Genomic DNA, 18,990 nt, shown 5'->3' on the forward strand with positions numbered 1-18,990 from the left:
TCAGTGATTGGATAGTTACAGAAAGTTGTTACTGTTGCGTTGTAGTGGAGCCCTATATAAGCAGGCTGGCTGAACCCTTCAGTTCAGTTCTGTTCTGGCCTGTGAATAAACAAGAGCTGTCTGAAGAATCGCTGTGTCGTCTGATATGTTCACCCACAACTTAACACAATGCATCAAAATGCAGTAGAAATGATGGGATAACTACAGGATGAGCATGCTTCTCAAACCAGCAGTGGAAGCATAGTTAACGGGAGGATGCAAAAAGCCTCCAACATTTCTCCAATGAAAATAGAGGTGTCGGCTCCTACATTTCTGCAGGGACATCCCACCATACCCTCCAACATTTCTCTGGTGAAAATCGGGATGTCCTAAGGAAAAGAAGGGTGAAATATACTTGGAGTCGAGAGCGGATTTCATGGTCTTTATTCAGCTCATAGTGTTGAGGAGGAATGGAAGTTCCCCCAGAATGTCTGCTTTATATACATTATTTACACAATGGGCCCCACATGATTGGCTAATTCCGGGATTCTCCTGTAGGCCAATCAGGTTGCGGATTCTCTTCCACCTGAAGCTGGACTGGGTGGCTCCTGTGGACCAATCAGACTGCTGCATTCTGAATCCTACTGTTCCAGGACCAATCAGACTGCTGCATTTTGGATCCTATTCAACTCAGTACATAACAAAGGGCATTCCAGGATCAGCATTCCAGGACTGCCCCTGGAAAAACAGGGACACTTGGAGGGTCTGGAGCATGTACAAAGTGTAAGTATCAAACACATATTATAAAGCACATTCCTTTCCAGCACATCAGCACACCTCAAAGCACAGCGAGCGAGGAAAACAGGACATGAAGGAAGATTCTGGGCGCATTGATGGTGACGGCCTTGGCACGCTCTTTAAAAGTTCCCCTCTCCTTTTTGTCTCTTCTCTCTCCAAAAACAGCAGAGCTGGGATAAAAATGTCTGCGGCCTTCTGGTAAGAGGCGATGTCAATTAATTAGCTGCTTTGCTATTTGCTTCCCTTTCCTGAGATTATAGGGATCATTGAGGAGATGTGGAGCCATTGGGGAGCTGTTGGGACAAGGGCTGGCCCTGCGTCTCTCTCTCTGAAGCATCCATCACGGCTCCTGAAACCTTCATAACAGGAAGCAATCATGTTTCCCATATTTTCATTTGAGCATATCCCCCTCTTTTTCAAATGAAGTGGAGCCAGAGACCATATAGCTGGAATCCCTTTCTGAATGGAAGGAAACGGGAACCCCACCATTGTAGTCCTTGCCAAAGTCCACCCGGAGCTGCCGTCCGCTCCACCTTCCATATTCACATGCAAAAAAGGGCTACGCTTGGAGTTCAAAGGCGAGAAAGGCTTTATAATAGCGAGAAAAAGAGGGGAAAGGAAAGACAATGGGCCTAGGGGAAAGGGAGGGGGCTGGCACTGTTCGACGAGAGAGGGGGTGTCTTTTTCGGCACCTGTGCAAAGGGAGGTGGGTGGCCAAGGGTCATGGCTGCTGGACCAGGGCTCTGGGCAGCCAGTGAGAAAAGGAAGCAGAGGCGTAAAGAGAACAAAGCCATGGAAAGATCTGTGCAGCAAAGAGCAACCGGCGGGAAAGGGAAGCCAGCCCCTTTCGGAAGGCAGCTTTTGCAACAACAACGAAAAGGAAGGGTCCTCTCTGGTTCCTGGCCTTTGCAAGCCTGCCCACTTTGCGTGGTGGGAAAAGAGCTTGGCCAGGTGTCCGCCGTGCATTCCCGAGAGCGCATTTGTTCCCAAATGTTTCGTGGAGGGAAAGGGAACCGGCCAAGAGAATCCGGAGCAAACCTGCCGGTTGCATCACCAGCGCAGGCGCCATCCATCCGGTGCAGTTCCAGGTGAATTTAGATGATCAAGAGCTTCAAGGCACTTCTACTGCAGGGTCTATGCACCTTGTGAACCAGTGAGGCAATTGCAGCAAACCCCATTTAGCAAACAACGTTTTTTTTAAAAAAATGGGAGCAATTGCAGAAGTCTGCTTCAAACAGTGGTCCAGCCAGAAAACTCATGAGCTTGATGTGCTGATTCTGAGTCAAGACCAAGTTCCAGCACCATAATTCAAAAGCCGAAGAATTGATGCTTTTGAATTATGGTGCTGGAGGAGACTCTTGAGAGTCCCATGGACTGCAAGAAGATCAAACCTCTCCATTCTGAAGGAAATCAGCCCTGAGTGCTCACTGGAAGGACAGATCCTGAAGCTGAGGCTCCAAGACTTTGGCCACCTCATGAGAAGAGAAGACTCCCTGGAAAAGACCCTGATGCTGGGAAAGATGGAGGGCACAAGGAGAAGGGGACAACAGAGGACGAGATGGTTGGACAGTGTTCTCGAAGCTACCGGCATGAGTTTGACCAAACTGCGGGAGGCAGTGGAAGACAGGAGTGCCTGGCGTGCTCTGGTCCATGGGGTCACGAAGAGTTGGACACGATAAAACGACTAAACAACAACAACATGTGTGAGAGAGGCATGTGCCGATATGTATGTGTCTGGCACGAGCACACGTTGCACGCATGTGCTGTTCGTGTGTTTCCTGTGTGCAGAATCAGGTCCCCCGGCGACGCAGAGACACCACACTAGCATCACGGCTTACTGGGAGAACAGTGGGGAGGGCAAATCAGTGAGGAGGTCAGTGTGAGGGCTGGATGGGTTCTGCTGTTGCATTTGCACCGTGTCAACTTCCTTGCTACCTTGCCTATCCTGGCAAACAACAGTGGCTCACCTGCTGTGAAGCTGGTATAGCGGCTCCACCCAGTGGAAGTCCAGCGTGGAACAGTACAGTGGTACCTCGGGTTACAGACACTTCAGATTACAGACGCTTCAGATTACAGACTCCACTAACCCAGAAATAGTATCTTGGGTTAAGAACTTTGCTTCAGGATGAGAACAGAAATCGTGCGGCAGCAGCGGGAGGCTGCGTTAGCTAAAGTGGTGCTTCAGGTTAAGAACAGTTTCAGGTTAAGAACGGACCTCCAGAACGAATTAAGTATGTAACCAGAGGTAGCATTGTATATGTTCTGCATGCAAGAAGCCCACCACTCCCAGTCCAACACCTGCAAATTGCGCATGCCCTGACTACCATATGATTTTTCAGGGCTTGCATAGCTCCATGCCCATCACTTTGTAAGGTCCGATGATCAGCTGGGCAAAAATAGGGTCACCTGGAGTCAGCAGAACTTATCTTTTCTGGCTCGTGAGCTGTATTTATTTACCCTTGGTCAAGCCTCCAGAGGCCACATGGCAGGGAAGGGGGATGTCAACGCACTTTTAAACACAGGAGAGTCATTGTGGCGCAGTGGTTAGAGTGCTGGACTAGGACTTGGGAGATCAGGGTTCAAATCCCCCACCAAGTGGCCTTGGGGAGCAGTAAGTAATTCTCAGCTTAAGCTACCACACAGGGTTGTTGTGAAGATGAAATGGAGCTGGGAGGAGAAAAGCTCCTTAGGAGAAAAGGGTGGTGTGTGAATAAAATAAAATAAAATAAACATATATGCACAAAAGGTGCACACACACAGAGGCGCCAACTCTCTGCTCGCCTGATCTCTGCAAAGCACTTAAGGAGGGAGGATTACTGCCAAATGGATTGATCTGATTACTGGAGAGGAGGCAGTTTGCACCCCCATTTTGGCACCGAGCTCTGCCCACCCCCACAGTTATCGTTTTGTAAATGTTTTTGCTACTGCCAAAATCGGTATCGTCTTCACGGGTCAGAATGATTTGCTTGCTGGAGAGTGGGATTGAAGAAGAGGAGTTTGGATTTGATGTCCCACTTTATCACTACACTAAGGAGTCTCAAAGCAGCTAGCATTCTCCTTTCCCTTCCTCCCCCACAACAAACACCTCACAGAGTGAGGCAGAGAGACTTCAGAGAAGTGTGACCAGCCCAAGGTCACCCAGCAGCTGCATGTGGAGGAGCGGGGAATCGAACCCAGTTCACCAGATTACGAGTCCACCACTCTTAACCACTACACCACACTGGCTCTCACACTGGGCCCACAAACTGGGGGTCAGCTTTAAAAGCTGGCCATCAGAAGCAGACCAGCACCCAGCGGAATTGGAAAAGTGTGGCTTGGTGTAATTTGAGCCAGCTTGCTGGCTGCAGACAAAACCTCACAATCACCTTCTGGATCAACTCAATTCAAGAGCAAGCCCACCCAAAACACAACTAGATGGCTATATCTGCCTGTGTAGCCCAAATAACTGCATATGTCTTGCACAATGTGTGAATAATTAGCAATACAATAATCTGTAGCACCATGTTAGCTTCAAGTTATACCATATCGCCTGAATTATATATTATTATATATAGTCATCCCTCTCCATGTTTGCAATAGGCACCTGCTTCTAACACAGAAAACTGTTGTGTCTGCAGTAAGTTCAAAAATAAATCCATTCTCCACAGTTTAAAAGCCCCAAAATTAATGATAAGACTGTTTTAAAAATACTGCAAGCCTTTTGTTAATCTTCAACCCCAGCATAAGCAAGCTAACAACAATAGAATCATAGATTTTTAGAATTGGAAGGAATCCCGCATGTCATCTGGTCTGACTCCTTGCAGTGCAGGAATCACTACTGAAGATCCTTGACTGACAGCCATGCAACCTCTGCCCTGTGGTGCTCAGAAGAAGGGTGGTAGAAAAATTCAAGAACTAATCCCTAATAATGACAGTCTGATTCGCTGTTGAGCAGCTCTCACAATCTGTAAGACTGTGCATCAAACCTCATTAAATACATGTGTGTTTGTATGCGCACCTGTATTATATATGCATAATCAGGTGCACGCACGCCCAGAATTTCCTCTTCAAAATTGTAACTTATGGGAAACAAAGTTCATAAAAACTCCCTCAAACCTCAGACTTCAAGGGAAAATAAATAAATCATATAATCAGGAGCAGGAAGGTTTCAGCAGGCTGCAGAGATGCAAAGAGAACTTATTCAGAATTACCGTATTTTTCGCTCTATAAGATGCACCAGACCACAAGACGCAGCTAGTTTTTGGAGGAGGAAAACAGGAAAAAAAATATTCTCGATCTCAGAAGCCAGAACAGCAAGAGCGATCGCTGCACAGCGAAAGCAGCGATCCCTCTTGCTGTTCTGGCTTCTGGGATAGCTGCGCAGCCTGCATTCGCTCCATAAGACGCACAAACATTTCCCTTTACTTTTTAGGAGGCAAAAAGTGAGTTTTATAGAGCAAAAAATACGGTATTTTCTTTCCCACTCAAGCTTAGGGATTACTAGCACTGGCATGATTATTCCCGAAAACAAGCATTCCCTAAGCTTTCATTGAGAGGAAAATAGCTTTTGGAAATGCATTTGCTCCTTGCTGAAGCCCCAGTACCTTTTCCAGAGAGCTGGTGGGGCAGGCAGCTCCGAGCAGAGCAGGAGAGACGCCTCTTCTTCCGAAGCGCAGGTCCCGCTCACTCACAGCTGGATGGCAACAAGGCTGATGTGACAGCGGCAGCAGGATGCTGGAGAAAGTGAGCTGGGGCGGCTTCCTGGAAGTGTTTACATGGGTGTCTCCAATCTCCACCCCCCACCCCCCAAATGAGACCCAGGAGAGCTGGCTCTATTCGTGCAGGCAGGCAGGAGGGGGGGGCCTTGTCCATCACCGCTCCCAGGTGTGGACGACTGACGGTTTCCGTGCAGGCAAATAGGTCCCAGGTTTGTTCCCTGGTGCCGCACGGTAGGGCCAGGGATGTTGCTGCCTGAAACCCTGGAGAGCTGGAATTTTCAGACTGGGAAAGGTTATGGAAAACTGACCTGAAATTCTCGCCATGCTGTACGTTGAAAGAAAACTATATGAAAACGATGTACCGGTGATATTTGATTCCTAGTAAGTTAGCGAATAGGGAACATGGGTGGCGCTGTGGATTAAACCACAGAGCCTAGGACTTGCTGATCAGAAGGTCGGCAGTTCGAATCTCCGCGACGGGGTGAGCTCCCACTGCTCAGTCCCTGCTCCTGCCAACCTAGCAGTTCGAAAGCACGTCAAAGTGCAAGTAGATAAATAGGTACCGCTCTGGTGGGAAGCTAAACAGTATTTCCGTGCGCTGCTCTGGTTCGCCAGAAGCGGCTTAGTCATGCTGGCCACATGACCCAGAAGCTGTATGCCGGCTCCCTCGGCCAGTAAAGCGAGATGAGCACTGCAACCCCAGAGTCGGCCACGACTGGACCTAATGGTCATGGGTCCCTTTACCTTTACCTTTAAGTTAGTGAAAATGTATAAGGCAGGTACTAAAATCTGCTGGAAATGTAAAGAAAAAGAAGGCACCTTTTATCCTATGTAAGGTAATAAAAGCATATGGGAAATGACATAAGGAAATGAAAAAAAAATTAAAATAACAGAAGCCTTTTTATTAGGAATGTAATTTAAAAAAATTGGGAAATGATATATAATGAATTGAAGAAAATGTTCCTTTTAACATTTGTTAAAAAACCTAAAGCATTTTTGTTAGGGATTGTAGGGAAAGATCTGCCAAAAAAGCTGAAAAACATATTCGTGTATGCGACAACGGCTGCAAGAGTTCTGGTAGCACAAGGATGGAAGACTGAAGAAACCCCAACTAAAAAATCATGGCAAGAAAAATTGATGGACTATGCAGAACTGGCAAAACTGACATACAAGCTACGGGACAAGGATAACTGTGATTTTAAAGATGAATGGGAACCCTTTACAAAGTATTTGAAGACGCAACAAAGAGAACTGGACTCCTTGGCTGGCTTTGAATAAACATTCACAAACTTTTCTATTGATGACAATCAGCTAAATAGTTTGAGGATCTATACAACTGTGTAACATGCAGAAAACAGCATTTTTAGAGAAATCAAAGACTGGAACTGAGGGAAGTCGGGGGTGGGGGTGGGTGGGTTTTGTGTGGGAGGGGGGAGGGAGGGAGGAAACAGGATGATACGTTTCTGGATGATATGTTTTGTTTTAATTTTGAATAAAAAAGTTTTTTAAAAAAGAAGATAAAGCTGCTGTCCAAACAAAGCACATTAGCATTTCACTTCCCTGTTCTGGTTACAGCCCATCTTTCCTTCGAGGAGCTCAAATGGGGGGGTGTGGTTCTCCTCCTCCCCCCTCCCATCCCATTTTATCCTCAGAACAGCCCTGTGACCTAGAGACTGGACCAAGGTCACCCATTGAGCTTCATGGCTGAGTGGAGTTTTCCCTCTGGTCTCCCTGATCCTAGGCTGAGACTTGATCCACATTTTGTATTTTCTGAGAGTGTGGAAATAGCTGAGGCCTGGATGGTTAGTCCTGTCCCGTTGCAATACAGTCCCCAATAAAGGAAGCTGCTTTGCACCATTGTTCTAGCTAGCTCAGAAATGCCTACACCAAGAGTGGGGGATCTAAGCTGCAGGGGTCGTGTGTGGCCCTCAGAGTCTCTCTCTCTGGCCCTTGGGCCTCACCCTCTGGCCACATGCCTTCTCCGCAGGCCACACTCTTCAACAGCCCTCCCTCACACCCTCCTTGAGTGTTCTGGACTAACTAGAGGGGATACCTTGAATTATGGACGTGCTTCGGCCTCGGCCCAGTATACCTGAAGGAGCGTCTCCATCCCCATCGTTCTGCCCGGACACTGAGGTCCAGCGCCGAGGGCCTTCTGGTGGTTCCCTCACTGCGAGAAGCCAAGTTACAGGGAACCAGGCAGAGGGCCTTCTCAGTAGTGGCACCCGCTCTGTGGAACGCCCTCCCACCAGATGTCAAAGAGAAAAACAACTACCAGACTTTTAGAAGACATCTGAAGGCAGCCCTGTTTAGGGAAGCTTTTAATGTTTAATAGGTTATTGTATTATAGTGTTCTGTTGGAAGCCACCCAGAGTGGTGGGGTATAAATAATAAATTATTATTATTATTATTTGCTTGGACAGAGGTTAAAGAAAAGTGATATCACAGACAGGTTGAACAAAGAGGAATAGTGGGAGGAACCAGCTGGGGAACCCCAAGGCAAGAAGGCTCAGAGCCCGGGGAGCGGTGGTGGGGTGACGACGAGCGGTCATAGGGAGAAAACCAGGAAAAGAAGGTGTCGGAAGCTGAAGAGGTAACAGGGCTTAGTGAGCTGGAAGAGTCTGGGGCAGAGAGAAGCCCAGAAACAGAGACAGAAGCTAAGGCCGGAGAGGAAGACAAGGGCAGAGATGAGTCAGGCTGGTGAAGAGTCGCGGGTGTCTCCCCCTCCTGCTGCGACAACCTCCCCTTCCCACTGGTCTCCCAGAACCAGGAGAGGCATGGAAAGGGCAGATATGTTTGCTTCATGCAGGCGCAGTCTCAGATTGCTTGGGGAAAACCTTGGAGAGGAGGGGACTTAGGCAGCTGTGGGGAGACGGGGACCTTCAGCCTCAGCAACTGCAAGACCTACAGGAGATGAGTTGCTGTGTTCATTATTCCTGACACTCCTGTGCAGATCTTGTTCTTCCTAATAAAGAGTTAACTCCAACTCGCACAGTGTGATTTACTGCTGGCTGGCTCCTGACAGATGTACACAGAAACAAGCCTACAGTATGAAGGCAAAATTCACATTTGCTGCGCTCTCCACTTTTGCCTCTGGTCTGAACCACCACTGGCCATGTGGCCCCTGGAAGTCTGAGCAGAAGGGAATGTGCGTCACTGTCCGGTTCACGGGCGATCAAAGTCCTGGCAGGGGACGTCAGAACCGGGAGCAAGATGGCGGGGTGGGAGAAGGAACGGGGGTCCAAAAGCCAGGAGTCGAAGCCAAGAGTCCGAGGGTCAGAGAGCCGGGAGTCAAGAAGCCAAGGGTCCGAGGGTCAGGAAGCAAGGAGTCGCGAAGTCAAGGGTCCAAGAATCAAGAAGCAGGGAGTCAAGAAGTCGAGGTTCAAGGATCAGGAAGCAAGAAGCCAAAGGCAGGAAGGAAGTTGCTGTGGCAAAGAGCTGAAGGGAAATGCTGACCTTATATCCCTTCCCGGCTCTTGCCACCAGGTGCTGTGAGTTACCAATTGGCCTCACCTGTGAGGCCGTGCCTTGCCTCTCCAGAACAAACTTAGGAAGGCCCCAGTCCTGCAAAGTCCTATTGGTCACAGGGCCTGGCTCCTGCACGCACACCTGACAATGTGGCTCTCAGGATGAAGAAAGTTCCCCACGCCTGTCTACTACAGTTTTTAATCTGTGTGCATATTTAATGGAGGGGGCACACAATGATAAGAAAGTATCCTTCGGCCGCAGTCTGAAGTGGTGTAGTCCTCGTCTGCACAAGCAGCAAGCAAGTCCTTTTTCCTCCCACAACTGGAATCTGGCGTTGGGATGTGCATGTTTCATCCCAATATAGAAATATGAGCACATATAACCACGCTGTTAACAAGCCACTCCAGAGAACGAGGAGTAATAAAGAGCCCCCGAAAGAGAGGAGAGGGGAGAGGAGCAGCTGTAAAAACAAAGATTAAAATGAGCTAAACTCCAACAAGGTTCGAGTCAGCGGCCTCCGCATGGCAACGAAACCTCCACCCGGTTCAACGCTGGGTTTTTCCTTCCTTCGTGGGGTGGCATGATTTTCATGAATGAACGAGCATCTATGAATGGTGGAAGTTGTGTGCTCAATCTGGGTTTACCCCCCCCACTCCTATTAAAAAAAAGGAGGTAGGGCCCAGAGCTGGCTGCATAAGGCAAGCACAATGAGGTGACAGTCTGTGAAGATGGAACAATGATGCCAGGAGCAGCAGGCAAGTCCAATTTATTTTAGCACTGTTTCTAGCATGGACCCCCATGTGAAATGGAAATGCAACCGCTGAATTATCTGGCTGTCGGGAACTCCAGAGCTTGAATCAGGAACCTTCTGGGAGTGAGGCTGCCTGCCTGGGAAGGCAGTATCAGTCGCAACAGTTAGCAGGCAGTTCGAAAACTCAATTGACCAGGCGTAGGGTTAAAGGTAAAGGGACCCCTGACCATAAGTTCCAGTCGTGACCGACTCTGGGGTTGCGGCACTCGTCTCGCTTTACTGGCCGAGGGAGCCAGCGTACAGCTTCCGGATCATGTGGCCAGCATGACTAAGCCGCTGCTGGCGAACCAGAGCAGTGCACGGAAATGCCGTTTACCTTCCCTCCGGAGCGGTACCTACGTACTTTGACGTGCTTTCGAACTGCTAGGTGGACAGAAGCAGGGACTGAGCAACAGGAGCTCACCCCGTTGCAGGGATTCGAACCGCCGACCTTCTGATTGGCAAGTCCTAGGCTCTGTGGTTTAACTCACAGCGCCACCCACATCCCAGGCCTAGGGTTAGGCATGAGCAAATTTGCCAATTTAGGTTTTCTCAATTTTCAGCTCCAAAGTTCAGTTCTCCAGATTTTCGCATCAGTTTGCAATTTTAAAAGTGCCCGTGAACATTCGTGAATTTGTCCTAATATGGAACTTTACCCAATCTAAGTCATTTTGCAAGCCATAGGCACCATCCACCACAGGGCCTGGTATAATCCCGCTTTATACCAGGTCCTAATAAGATGGGTAGTGGGTAGTGATGTATGGAAGTGAGACCTGGACCATAAAGAAGGCTGATCGCCGAAGAATTGATGCTTTTGAATTATGGTGCTGGAGGAGACTCTTGAGAGTCCCATGGACTGCAAGAAGATCAAACCTCTCCATTCTGAAGGAAATCAGCCCTGAGTGCTCACTGGAAGGACAGATCCTGAAGCTGAGGCTCCAATACTTTGGCCGCCTTATGAGAAGAGAAGACTCCCTGGAAAAGCCCCTGATGTTGGGAAAGATGGAGGGCACAAGGAGAAGGGAACGACAGGACGAGATGGTGGGACAGTATTCTTGAAGCTACGAACATGAGTTTGACCAAACTGCAGGAGGCAGTGGAAGACAGGAGTGCCTGGTGTGCTCTGGTCTAGGGGCTCACGAAGAGTCGGACATGACTAAACGACTAAACAACAACAAAATAAGATGGTATGACCACTGGTGGAGGAAGGGGTGCGTGGTGGGGGCGGTCCATCTCGGGTGTCATCCCTGAGTGGGGGTGACATCGCCGCCCTGCCCCCCTGGGACGCTTGTCATGGGCGGCGCTATCCTGGGATGCTCACCACTCGCCATGGGCGACTAGCTCTGCCTCTGGGTAGGACCCTGATATTTACAAAAAGAAACACAGACCCAAGTCACCCCAATTGGAAATTCAAGGAAGGCTCCAAGGCCCATCACAAGCTTCCTTGCAGAACTAGAACCTTCAACAGGCAAGCAGATGCATAACATGGTTCTCCAGCTGTTTTTGGACTACAACTCCCATCAACCCTAGCTAGCAGGACCAGTGGTCAGGGAGGGTGGGAACTGTAGTCCAAAAAACAGCTGGAGACCCAAGTTTGGGAAACCCTGAACTGGAGGCCGCTGAGGAACCGCACATAAAAACCCAGCAGGACCTATTGCTTTTTTGTAGCCAATGAAAGTCATCCCTGCACATGCACGAAAGACAGTGGGCGATTTCGCAAGATGGGGTTGGGGGGTCTGGCAGCCCCAGGACTTCACTTGGGGTGAGCAGATCCTGGAGGTGAAATGGCGGCTCATCATTCTCCATCCCCAACTAACCTTTGCATTCCTCGGCTAAGGCGAGTCTTCCCGACGTATCCCCAGACAGCTGCCCCAGCCCACTGGAATTCCAGCCTCAACGCGCGCACACATGGAAAGAAAGAATAGGTAATAAACCCTGTATGTCATCGCAGCTTCCTCCAACAATGGAAGGGTCAGTTCCTGTGAGCCAGGGACGGCTGCCGGCATTTCAATAGCTGGAACTAGGTGTAGCTCAGCTCCCAGCTCCGTGAGTCAAATATACAAGCAATTCAGGGTCCGAAGCTCTCTACCGGTCCGTATCTTAATGCTCTGGCAAGGGAGCAGGAAATGAACAAGCCATTCCTAAAGGCCACAATATTGCTGTTTCAATCCTCTTCTAATTTTCCACCACCGGTTGTGAAACTCCTCTCTTGACCACTGCCAAGGGGTAATTAAGAGCAGGATGGCAGTGCTTTTGCCAAGGGGTGAGGTCAACCTCATACTGAATCCAGTTTCACCTGGATTTTTCACGGAAAGCCAGTGGCAGAGTGCAGGCATGGCGCTACGGAGGCAGAGCAACTCTGTGCGCAAAGTCCACAGGTTCAACCCCTGCTGTCCTACACTAGTGTAGTTGTGATGGCCTGGGAATCCAATTCAGAGGCTGAACCTGAGGAATCCCAGCCTGCACAGGAGTCCCCACCTCCAGGGCCGGCTGAGCTGGGGCAGGGGCTTGAACCTGAAGGGCCCTCACCTGTGCCGGATCCTCAGGAGCAGACACCAGCTGAATCTGCTCTGGCTCCGGGGGTGATGGAGGACCCATTGCCTGCAGGTGCTCCACTCTCAGCCCCGTCAGGGGAAGAGGAGGTTGCCTCTGGGTCCTGTAACCCTCCAGCCTCTCTTGAGCTGCAGAGGCTCAGGGCAGAGAGGCGGAGGGAACTAAGTTCCCGCAGGAGGAGGGCTCGCCTCCAGGCCAGGAGAGGTGAGTCACCTGTGGGCCGGGACTGCCCTAGGCCTCAGAGGAGATAAAGGCCAGTCAGCCCAGTCCCAGGTTGCGGGAGCAACATCGTTGGTAACCTGTTCCTGCCAGCACCCTGTCCTGCTCTTCCAGAGTTCCTGACCACGCCTGGCTCCTTGCCTTGGACCCCGTTTCGCCCTTGACGGACAGCCTCCATACCCTTGACCTAGGACCGGACTCAGACCACGCCGCACGGCAACCCCTCCCCCCCCCGGGACCAGCACAGTAGTGGTTAGATCAGGATGGGGTAGGGGACTGGTGGGCCAGATTACTACATCCCCCCACCCACTGTGGGGCTGGCCATTTGTCAATCATGTGGTGTCACAATGAAATCAGGTGATCCTTCTTGCCCACTGAGGTCCTCAGGTGCCCCCTTCAAGGTGCTAGATTGCCCAGAACTCTCCATGAGGCTTTGCAGGCCCGGCTGATCAGCTGAGCCTGCAAACCCCCTTTTGGCTGAACCAGGCTTTCACCTGCCCCACACCTGATGTACAGTATGGCATCAGGTGTAGGACAGGTGGGGTGAGGCTTCATGGTCCAAGCGGTTTAACATGTTGGACCAGGGTGCAAACTCCCACTTAGCCATGAAGCTCATTGGGTGACCTTGGCCCAGTCACCAACACTCAACAGAGCCTACCTCATATGGCTGCTGTGAGGATGTTGTGGAGAGAGGAAGAACAGTGTGTGCAATTTTGAGCTCCTTGGAGGCAAGATAAATATCCATATTTATGAATGAATGAATGAATGAATGGGTCCCAGGTAGCAGGACTAAGAAGGACTCCTGCCAGAGATAATTAGAATTGTAGACCTGGAAGGGACCACAAGGGTCATCTAATCCAATCCCCTGAAATGCAGGAATATTTCGCCCAACGTTGGGCTCAAACCCGTAACCCTGAAATTAAGAGTCTCATTGATGTATTTTTATCAAGCTGGAGCCATCAGTGTAGCCAGTGGCGTAGCGTGGGTTCTCAGCACCCGGGGCAAGGCAAGTAATTTGCGCCCCCTAACCCGGGGCAAGGCAAGTAATTTGCGCCCCCTAACCCGTGGATTTTAGCACTCGAGTCTCTTCCGCGCCCCCCCAGATGTTGCGCCAGGTGCAGCAGGCCCCCCTGCACCCCCACGCTACGCCACTGCTCCCACCACAAGTCTTCAGGTCAGCCATCCGAAGGCTGGCACAGGGAGAAGGTCTCTCCGCCCCACCGCCAGGCTTCGGAGGAGGTCCGAGGACAGTGGGGTTCCTGCTTCCTCGAGGAGGGCCGGCCAAACGCGCCCCCCCAAAATGTTGCGCCCGGTGCTGCCGGCACTCCTGGCACCCCCCACGCTACGCCACTGAGTGTAGCCTCTTAATATGCTGAGTTCATCAGGTATACCAGGAAAGGACACTAGGCCTGATTACCTAGTTCCTCCCAAGGTGAGCTAAGCCTGGCAGGGCAGCTTACTCTGTGGTCTTAACTCCTCTGTGCATTAATCAGACTTAAGCATGTTGGTTATACGAGGCTGGTTATCCCACAATCTGGGTTTTGTGGGTGCCTCCAGCCGGCCCCTGTGTGCATTTAAATACACATGCATTAAAGGACTCTAGAAAGTGATGAGAAAATGCTCTGAAAAGTCTGGAATGAATGGATTAGTAATGAGAAGACATGAAAACATGCCGCAAGCAAGTCAGGACAAATGCAGGATAAATTGTCAAATATAAACTACCCCCTAAATCAGCAGTTTTCAACCTATGGGTCCCCAGGTGTTGTTGGACTACAACTCCCATCATCCCTGAGCTCTGGCCTTGCTAGCTAGGGGTGATGGGAGTTGTAGTTCAACAACATCTGGGGACACGCAGGTTGAGAAAGGCTGCCCTAAATGAATCAGAAGAAGAGTTCGGTTAAGACTGTGCGCACAGTCTACCCTCCTTGTAAGCTTCCTGCAAGAAAATTAGGACAAACACTCAGGAAACAGGTAATCTGGAATAACCCTCTGTCTCTTGAAAGTAGGAAAGTCTAGCTCCAAGGGAGTTATACTGGGATGTGGGGAACTGGAACAGGCTAAGCAACAGGAGTGTGAATGGAGGGGAAGGAAGAAACAGCCATTCTTCCCAGGCCCAATCTCCAGTATCTCCTGGAAAGGCTGGGAGCGACGCCTGCCTGACACCCTCAAGGGCTGCTGCCGGTCTGTGTCAACAATACTGAGCTACATAGACCAATGGTCTGACTCTGAAAAAGGCACTTTCCAGTGTGCCCCTTGTTAGGGCTTGAAGCAGAGAGCCAGTTCTTGCCAATGACCCTTGTCCTCCCCTTAGCACACCCTCGGCACCAGTCGCTGAATGAAGCCAGCATCCCTTTCCACGGCCATCAGAGCGCACGCCTGCATCCTGCAACCCCTCCTTCGGGCAATCTCAGCCCGTGCTGCAAATATTTGCTTTGGCTCCCCTTGGCGGAGCTCCCTCCTCATCAGGAACTACAACAATGCGGATTGCTGGGTATTTAAAAATAATAATAATCATTATCATTATAATAATGGGGAAATGCCTCTCCGCATTCCTCAGGTCGGAGTCTCCTCCCGGGCCAGGGCTTTGCCTGGTTTTATACACGCTTGAACACGGTAGTGGTTTCGTTCCAGGGCGGCCAAGCCAACCATCTGGAACAGATATCCCTCCAAAAACAGGACCTGCTTCCCACTGGATTGCCAAGTTGGGAAGCCAAAAATCCTAGAAAGAGGAATAAAAAAATAACTGGAAGAATAAAGGGGTTCTTCTTTTATTGTACAGTGTATACTGTGTATATACGGACAATGACAATAAATTTATCTATTGCTTCATGTTTCGCGCATGATTATGCGCAGGAACATAGTCCTGCTATTAGGCTGACTGAGATGGTGCTGCGGCTTGAACTTGGCACCCTCTGCATTCAAGGGAAGTGCTACCGTATTTTCTGGCATATAAGACGACTGGGCGTATAAGACGACCCCCCCCCCCAACTTTTCCAGTTAAAATATAGAGTTTGGGATATACTCGCCGTATAAGACTACCCCTCTTCCAACGCACACCAAATAAAATTTTAAAAAACCAGTCTCCGGTCTGGATCGGAAATCTGCTCCACTTCCCAGTGGCCGGAGGCTGCTAGGGCCAATTTTCAAGCGTATTTCTGCTTCATCTAGAGAGCTTGGTGTCCTCTGATTTAATTTGCTGTCGTTTTATCCTTTGGTAGGGAGTTGTTGCTGCTGTAGCCGGCATATAAGACGACCCCCGACTTTTGAGAAGATTTTCCTGGGTTAAAAAGTAGTCTTATACACCAGAAAATACAGTAATTCACTGAGATTTGGCCCTTCCCCTAATAGGAACATAGGTAAAGGTAAAGGGACCCCTGACCATTAGGTCCAGTTGTGACCGACTCTAGGGTTGTGGCGCTCATCTCGCTTTATTGGCTGAGGGAGGCGGCGTACAGCTTCCGGGTCATATGGCCAGCATGACTAAGGAGCTTCTGGCAAACCAGAGCAGCGCACAGAAATGCCGTTTACCTTCCTGCTGGAGTGGTACCTATTTATCTACTTGCACTTTGACGTGCTTTCGAACTGCTAGGTTGGCAGGAGCAGGGACAGAGCAACGGGAGCTCGCCCCATCGTGGGGATTCGAACCACCGACCTTCTGATCGGCAAGTCCTAGGCTCTGTGGTTTAACCCACAGCGCCACTGTAGGTTATAGAGCCTATTAAAAGTAAAAAATGCCATCCTGAGTGCTTATTGCAAACTAACTAGGGCTACTGTCAAAATGTTGGAACAAATGCTCAGACACGCTTCTATGAAAGAAAATTACAAGTTAAGCAGCAAACGTTTTGAACTGTGCGCTTGGACTTCTTTTAAAGATTGATGTAAGACTTTTTCTATCTGAAATGACCCTCCAAATAATAATAATAATAAAAGGAACAAGGAAAACAGATGTCTCCGCTGCTCAGTGCTAGACACTCCCCTCCTCCCGTATTTAACAAATCTGAATAGTCACTTACTCGGAGTTGCCAAACCTTCTGTCTCTTGCGGTTTCCATTTGACAAACGGTCTTTCAGCAGCATCTGGGCTGCAGCGCAGTCAGTGGCACACGCAGGACAGCGGATGGCAAATATATATTTGAGAACCTAGCAACGCTCCACCACTAAGGCAAGAACAACCCCTCAAAAGAAAACAGAGTGCAGTCCCCCACGTGTCCCCAATTACCGGGACCTAACCACGGCTGGAACATCCATCTCATCGGCTCGGCTCCTCTTTCTGTTTTTGGCTTGGCATCAGGCAGGCACATCTGGAATCCTTAAGCTCCAAAGCCAGATCCTCTGACCAGGGGCGGATGGTGGTAATTTCACAGATGTTTATATTAGGCAATCCCCAATCCATGTTAACAGCATCTGGAAACATGGCAGAAAACGAGTTCTCCTCCTGAGAGAACCTTCCCACCAGGATCTGAGGCCAGAGATCATCTCTGCAGCTCTGGAGAGAGCAAGGCAGGCATCATAGCTGAGCAACCGGAGGAAAGTTTGCAGAACGCTCTGCTTTGTTCTGGGGTGGCTAGCAAATTTCAGCTGCCAAACACACCCCTATTCTTCTTCTTCCTCCATCCCTTTGCTAAGAAAATAGTTTATGCCCTCTGCTCCATGGTCAGATTGTTCAGGGACCTTTGGCCACAGCCCATCCGTGTCAAGGGAGTCTTTATCTGAACTCCACAATTGGCCCATTGAAAGCGTAATCTCTGGAGGCCGTGTGCTTTGGAGAGTCGGCAGCCTGTGCAAAACTGATACATCACTGGAGGTGGTGTATGTGTGTGTGCATAAAGACAGTCATCTTCCTCTCTGTGGTGCAGGGATGCGCAGAGGAACGAGCTGCAACTGCTGAATGTACCCATTGTCTTTTTGACCACAAACCCTGAGCTTTAACCCCAGAGTCGCCATTTGATGTTCACGTACGCACAGAATCCGGGAATCAGGGCAGGGCATGCCCCACACAAACTTATTAACTATGGGATACAGCACACACAATGCTCAGTTAACGTAAGGAATGTCTTGCTGCAAGACGGCCCAACACTCACCAGCTAACTAGATTCCATGTTTAAAAGAAAAATAAAATTAAAATAAAAGGTTGAGACAAATTTGAAGGAGGTGTATCAATAGCTATTGATTGCAATAGGTATGTCGAACCATGTTCAGAAGCAGCAAACCTCCGAACACCAGGCGATGGTGCAGAACAAACAACAGCAGGGTGTGGAATAAAGAACAGCCTTTGTGTTCTTCCCCTGTGTTTGATACAACTGCGCATGATCCTGCAAAACTGTTCTTTCTTACAACTCTGGCGCGTAGAATATGAGAAGGTAAGACACTAACTTTCTAAACCACACGACGAGGGAAAAGGCTGAAAATGTGCCGGCAAGTTTTTCTTGATAAGGTTCCGAGGATCTTCAGCCAGGGAAACTTTAAGCGGGTCCCATTTGCCCTATTCTGAGCCACCGTGGTAAGCTTGTCAACGTAGAAAGTCTCACCAGCTCACTGTTGTACTTCAGCGACACTACTGCAAACAGCCAGAGGGTGGCACTGTGTTCAGGGACAGGCAGGACTCTGAGGAGTGTGGACCGGGGGAAAGGAGGCTGGAGTCTGATTTGGGAGAGGGGGAGCAGTGGTTTCTGGGGACCTGTACCAGCCAGGAGGCAAGAATCAGGAGGCAGGGGAAGCTCCAGAGCTGGAGGAAGAGGCAGGACAGGCTAGCGATGGGCCAGGTGCTTTCCTCCGCTTCCTTGCACCACTGTCTCCCAGAACCAGGAAAGAAGTGAAGTGGGAAGAGCATAGGAAGCTTCCGTTCAGGCATAGTCTCTGGCTATGTCAGGCAAAGGTACATAAACTGGTGGAGGGGGAGTGGTCCTCAGTTGCTGCAATTGTTCCATAGAGAAGAAGAAGAAGAGTTTGGATTTGATATCCCACTTTATCACTACCCGAAGGAGTCTCAAAGCAGGTAACATTTTCCTTTCCCTTCCTCTCCCACAACAAACACTCTGTGAGGTGAGTGGGGCTGAGAGACTTCAAAGAAGTGTGACTAGCCCAAGGTCACCCAGCAGCTGCATGTGGAGGAGTGGAGACACGAACCCGGTTCCCCAGATTATAAGACTACCGCTCTTAACCACTACACCACAGCTACCTAGATGCTAGACAGATATGAGTATCTTTGGCAATAAGTATTTTTCGCTCCAAAAGACACACCTGGCCATAAGATGCACCTAGTTTTTAGAGGAGGAAAACAAGAAAAAAATATTCTGAACGAAACAGTGGATATATGATTTTTGTGGTGCAGGCCGTAGCCATGGACATGCTATGTGATCAGATGGTGAATTTGGTGTGACCCAATGCAAAAATCCTGAGGATCCATTGGCTTTTACCTCCCCCCTCCCAGGCAGCCTCCTTTATCTGTAGCGTCCCTTATCTCCCTCCCCAATCGCTTGCCAATCAG

The 18,990-nt window shown here is 49.7% G+C and overlaps 1 protein-coding gene across 3 annotated transcripts in view; it reads right to left on the reverse strand.

The window, feature by feature from the left end:
• GJC2 (gap junction protein gamma 2) overlaps positions 1–18,990 on the reverse strand; it is a 74,374-nt gene that overhangs the window by 23,152 nt on the left and 32,232 nt on the right. The window contains exon 1 of one of the 3 annotated variants that reach the window (XM_081163814.1): positions 16,518–17,151. The exons of the other annotated variants lie outside the window; for them this stretch is intronic. The gene's annotated coding sequence lies outside the window, so the exon portion shown is untranslated. Of the gene's footprint in view, positions 1–16,517; positions 17,152–18,990 lie in introns of those variants that run through there. 3 annotated transcript variants of the gene reach the window in all.

Source organism: Podarcis bocagei (genome assembly GCF_964188305.1).
Source record: "Podarcis bocagei genome assembly, chromosome: 12".
Taxonomy (NCBI): Eukaryota; Metazoa; Chordata; class Lepidosauria; order Squamata; family Lacertidae; genus Podarcis; species Podarcis bocagei.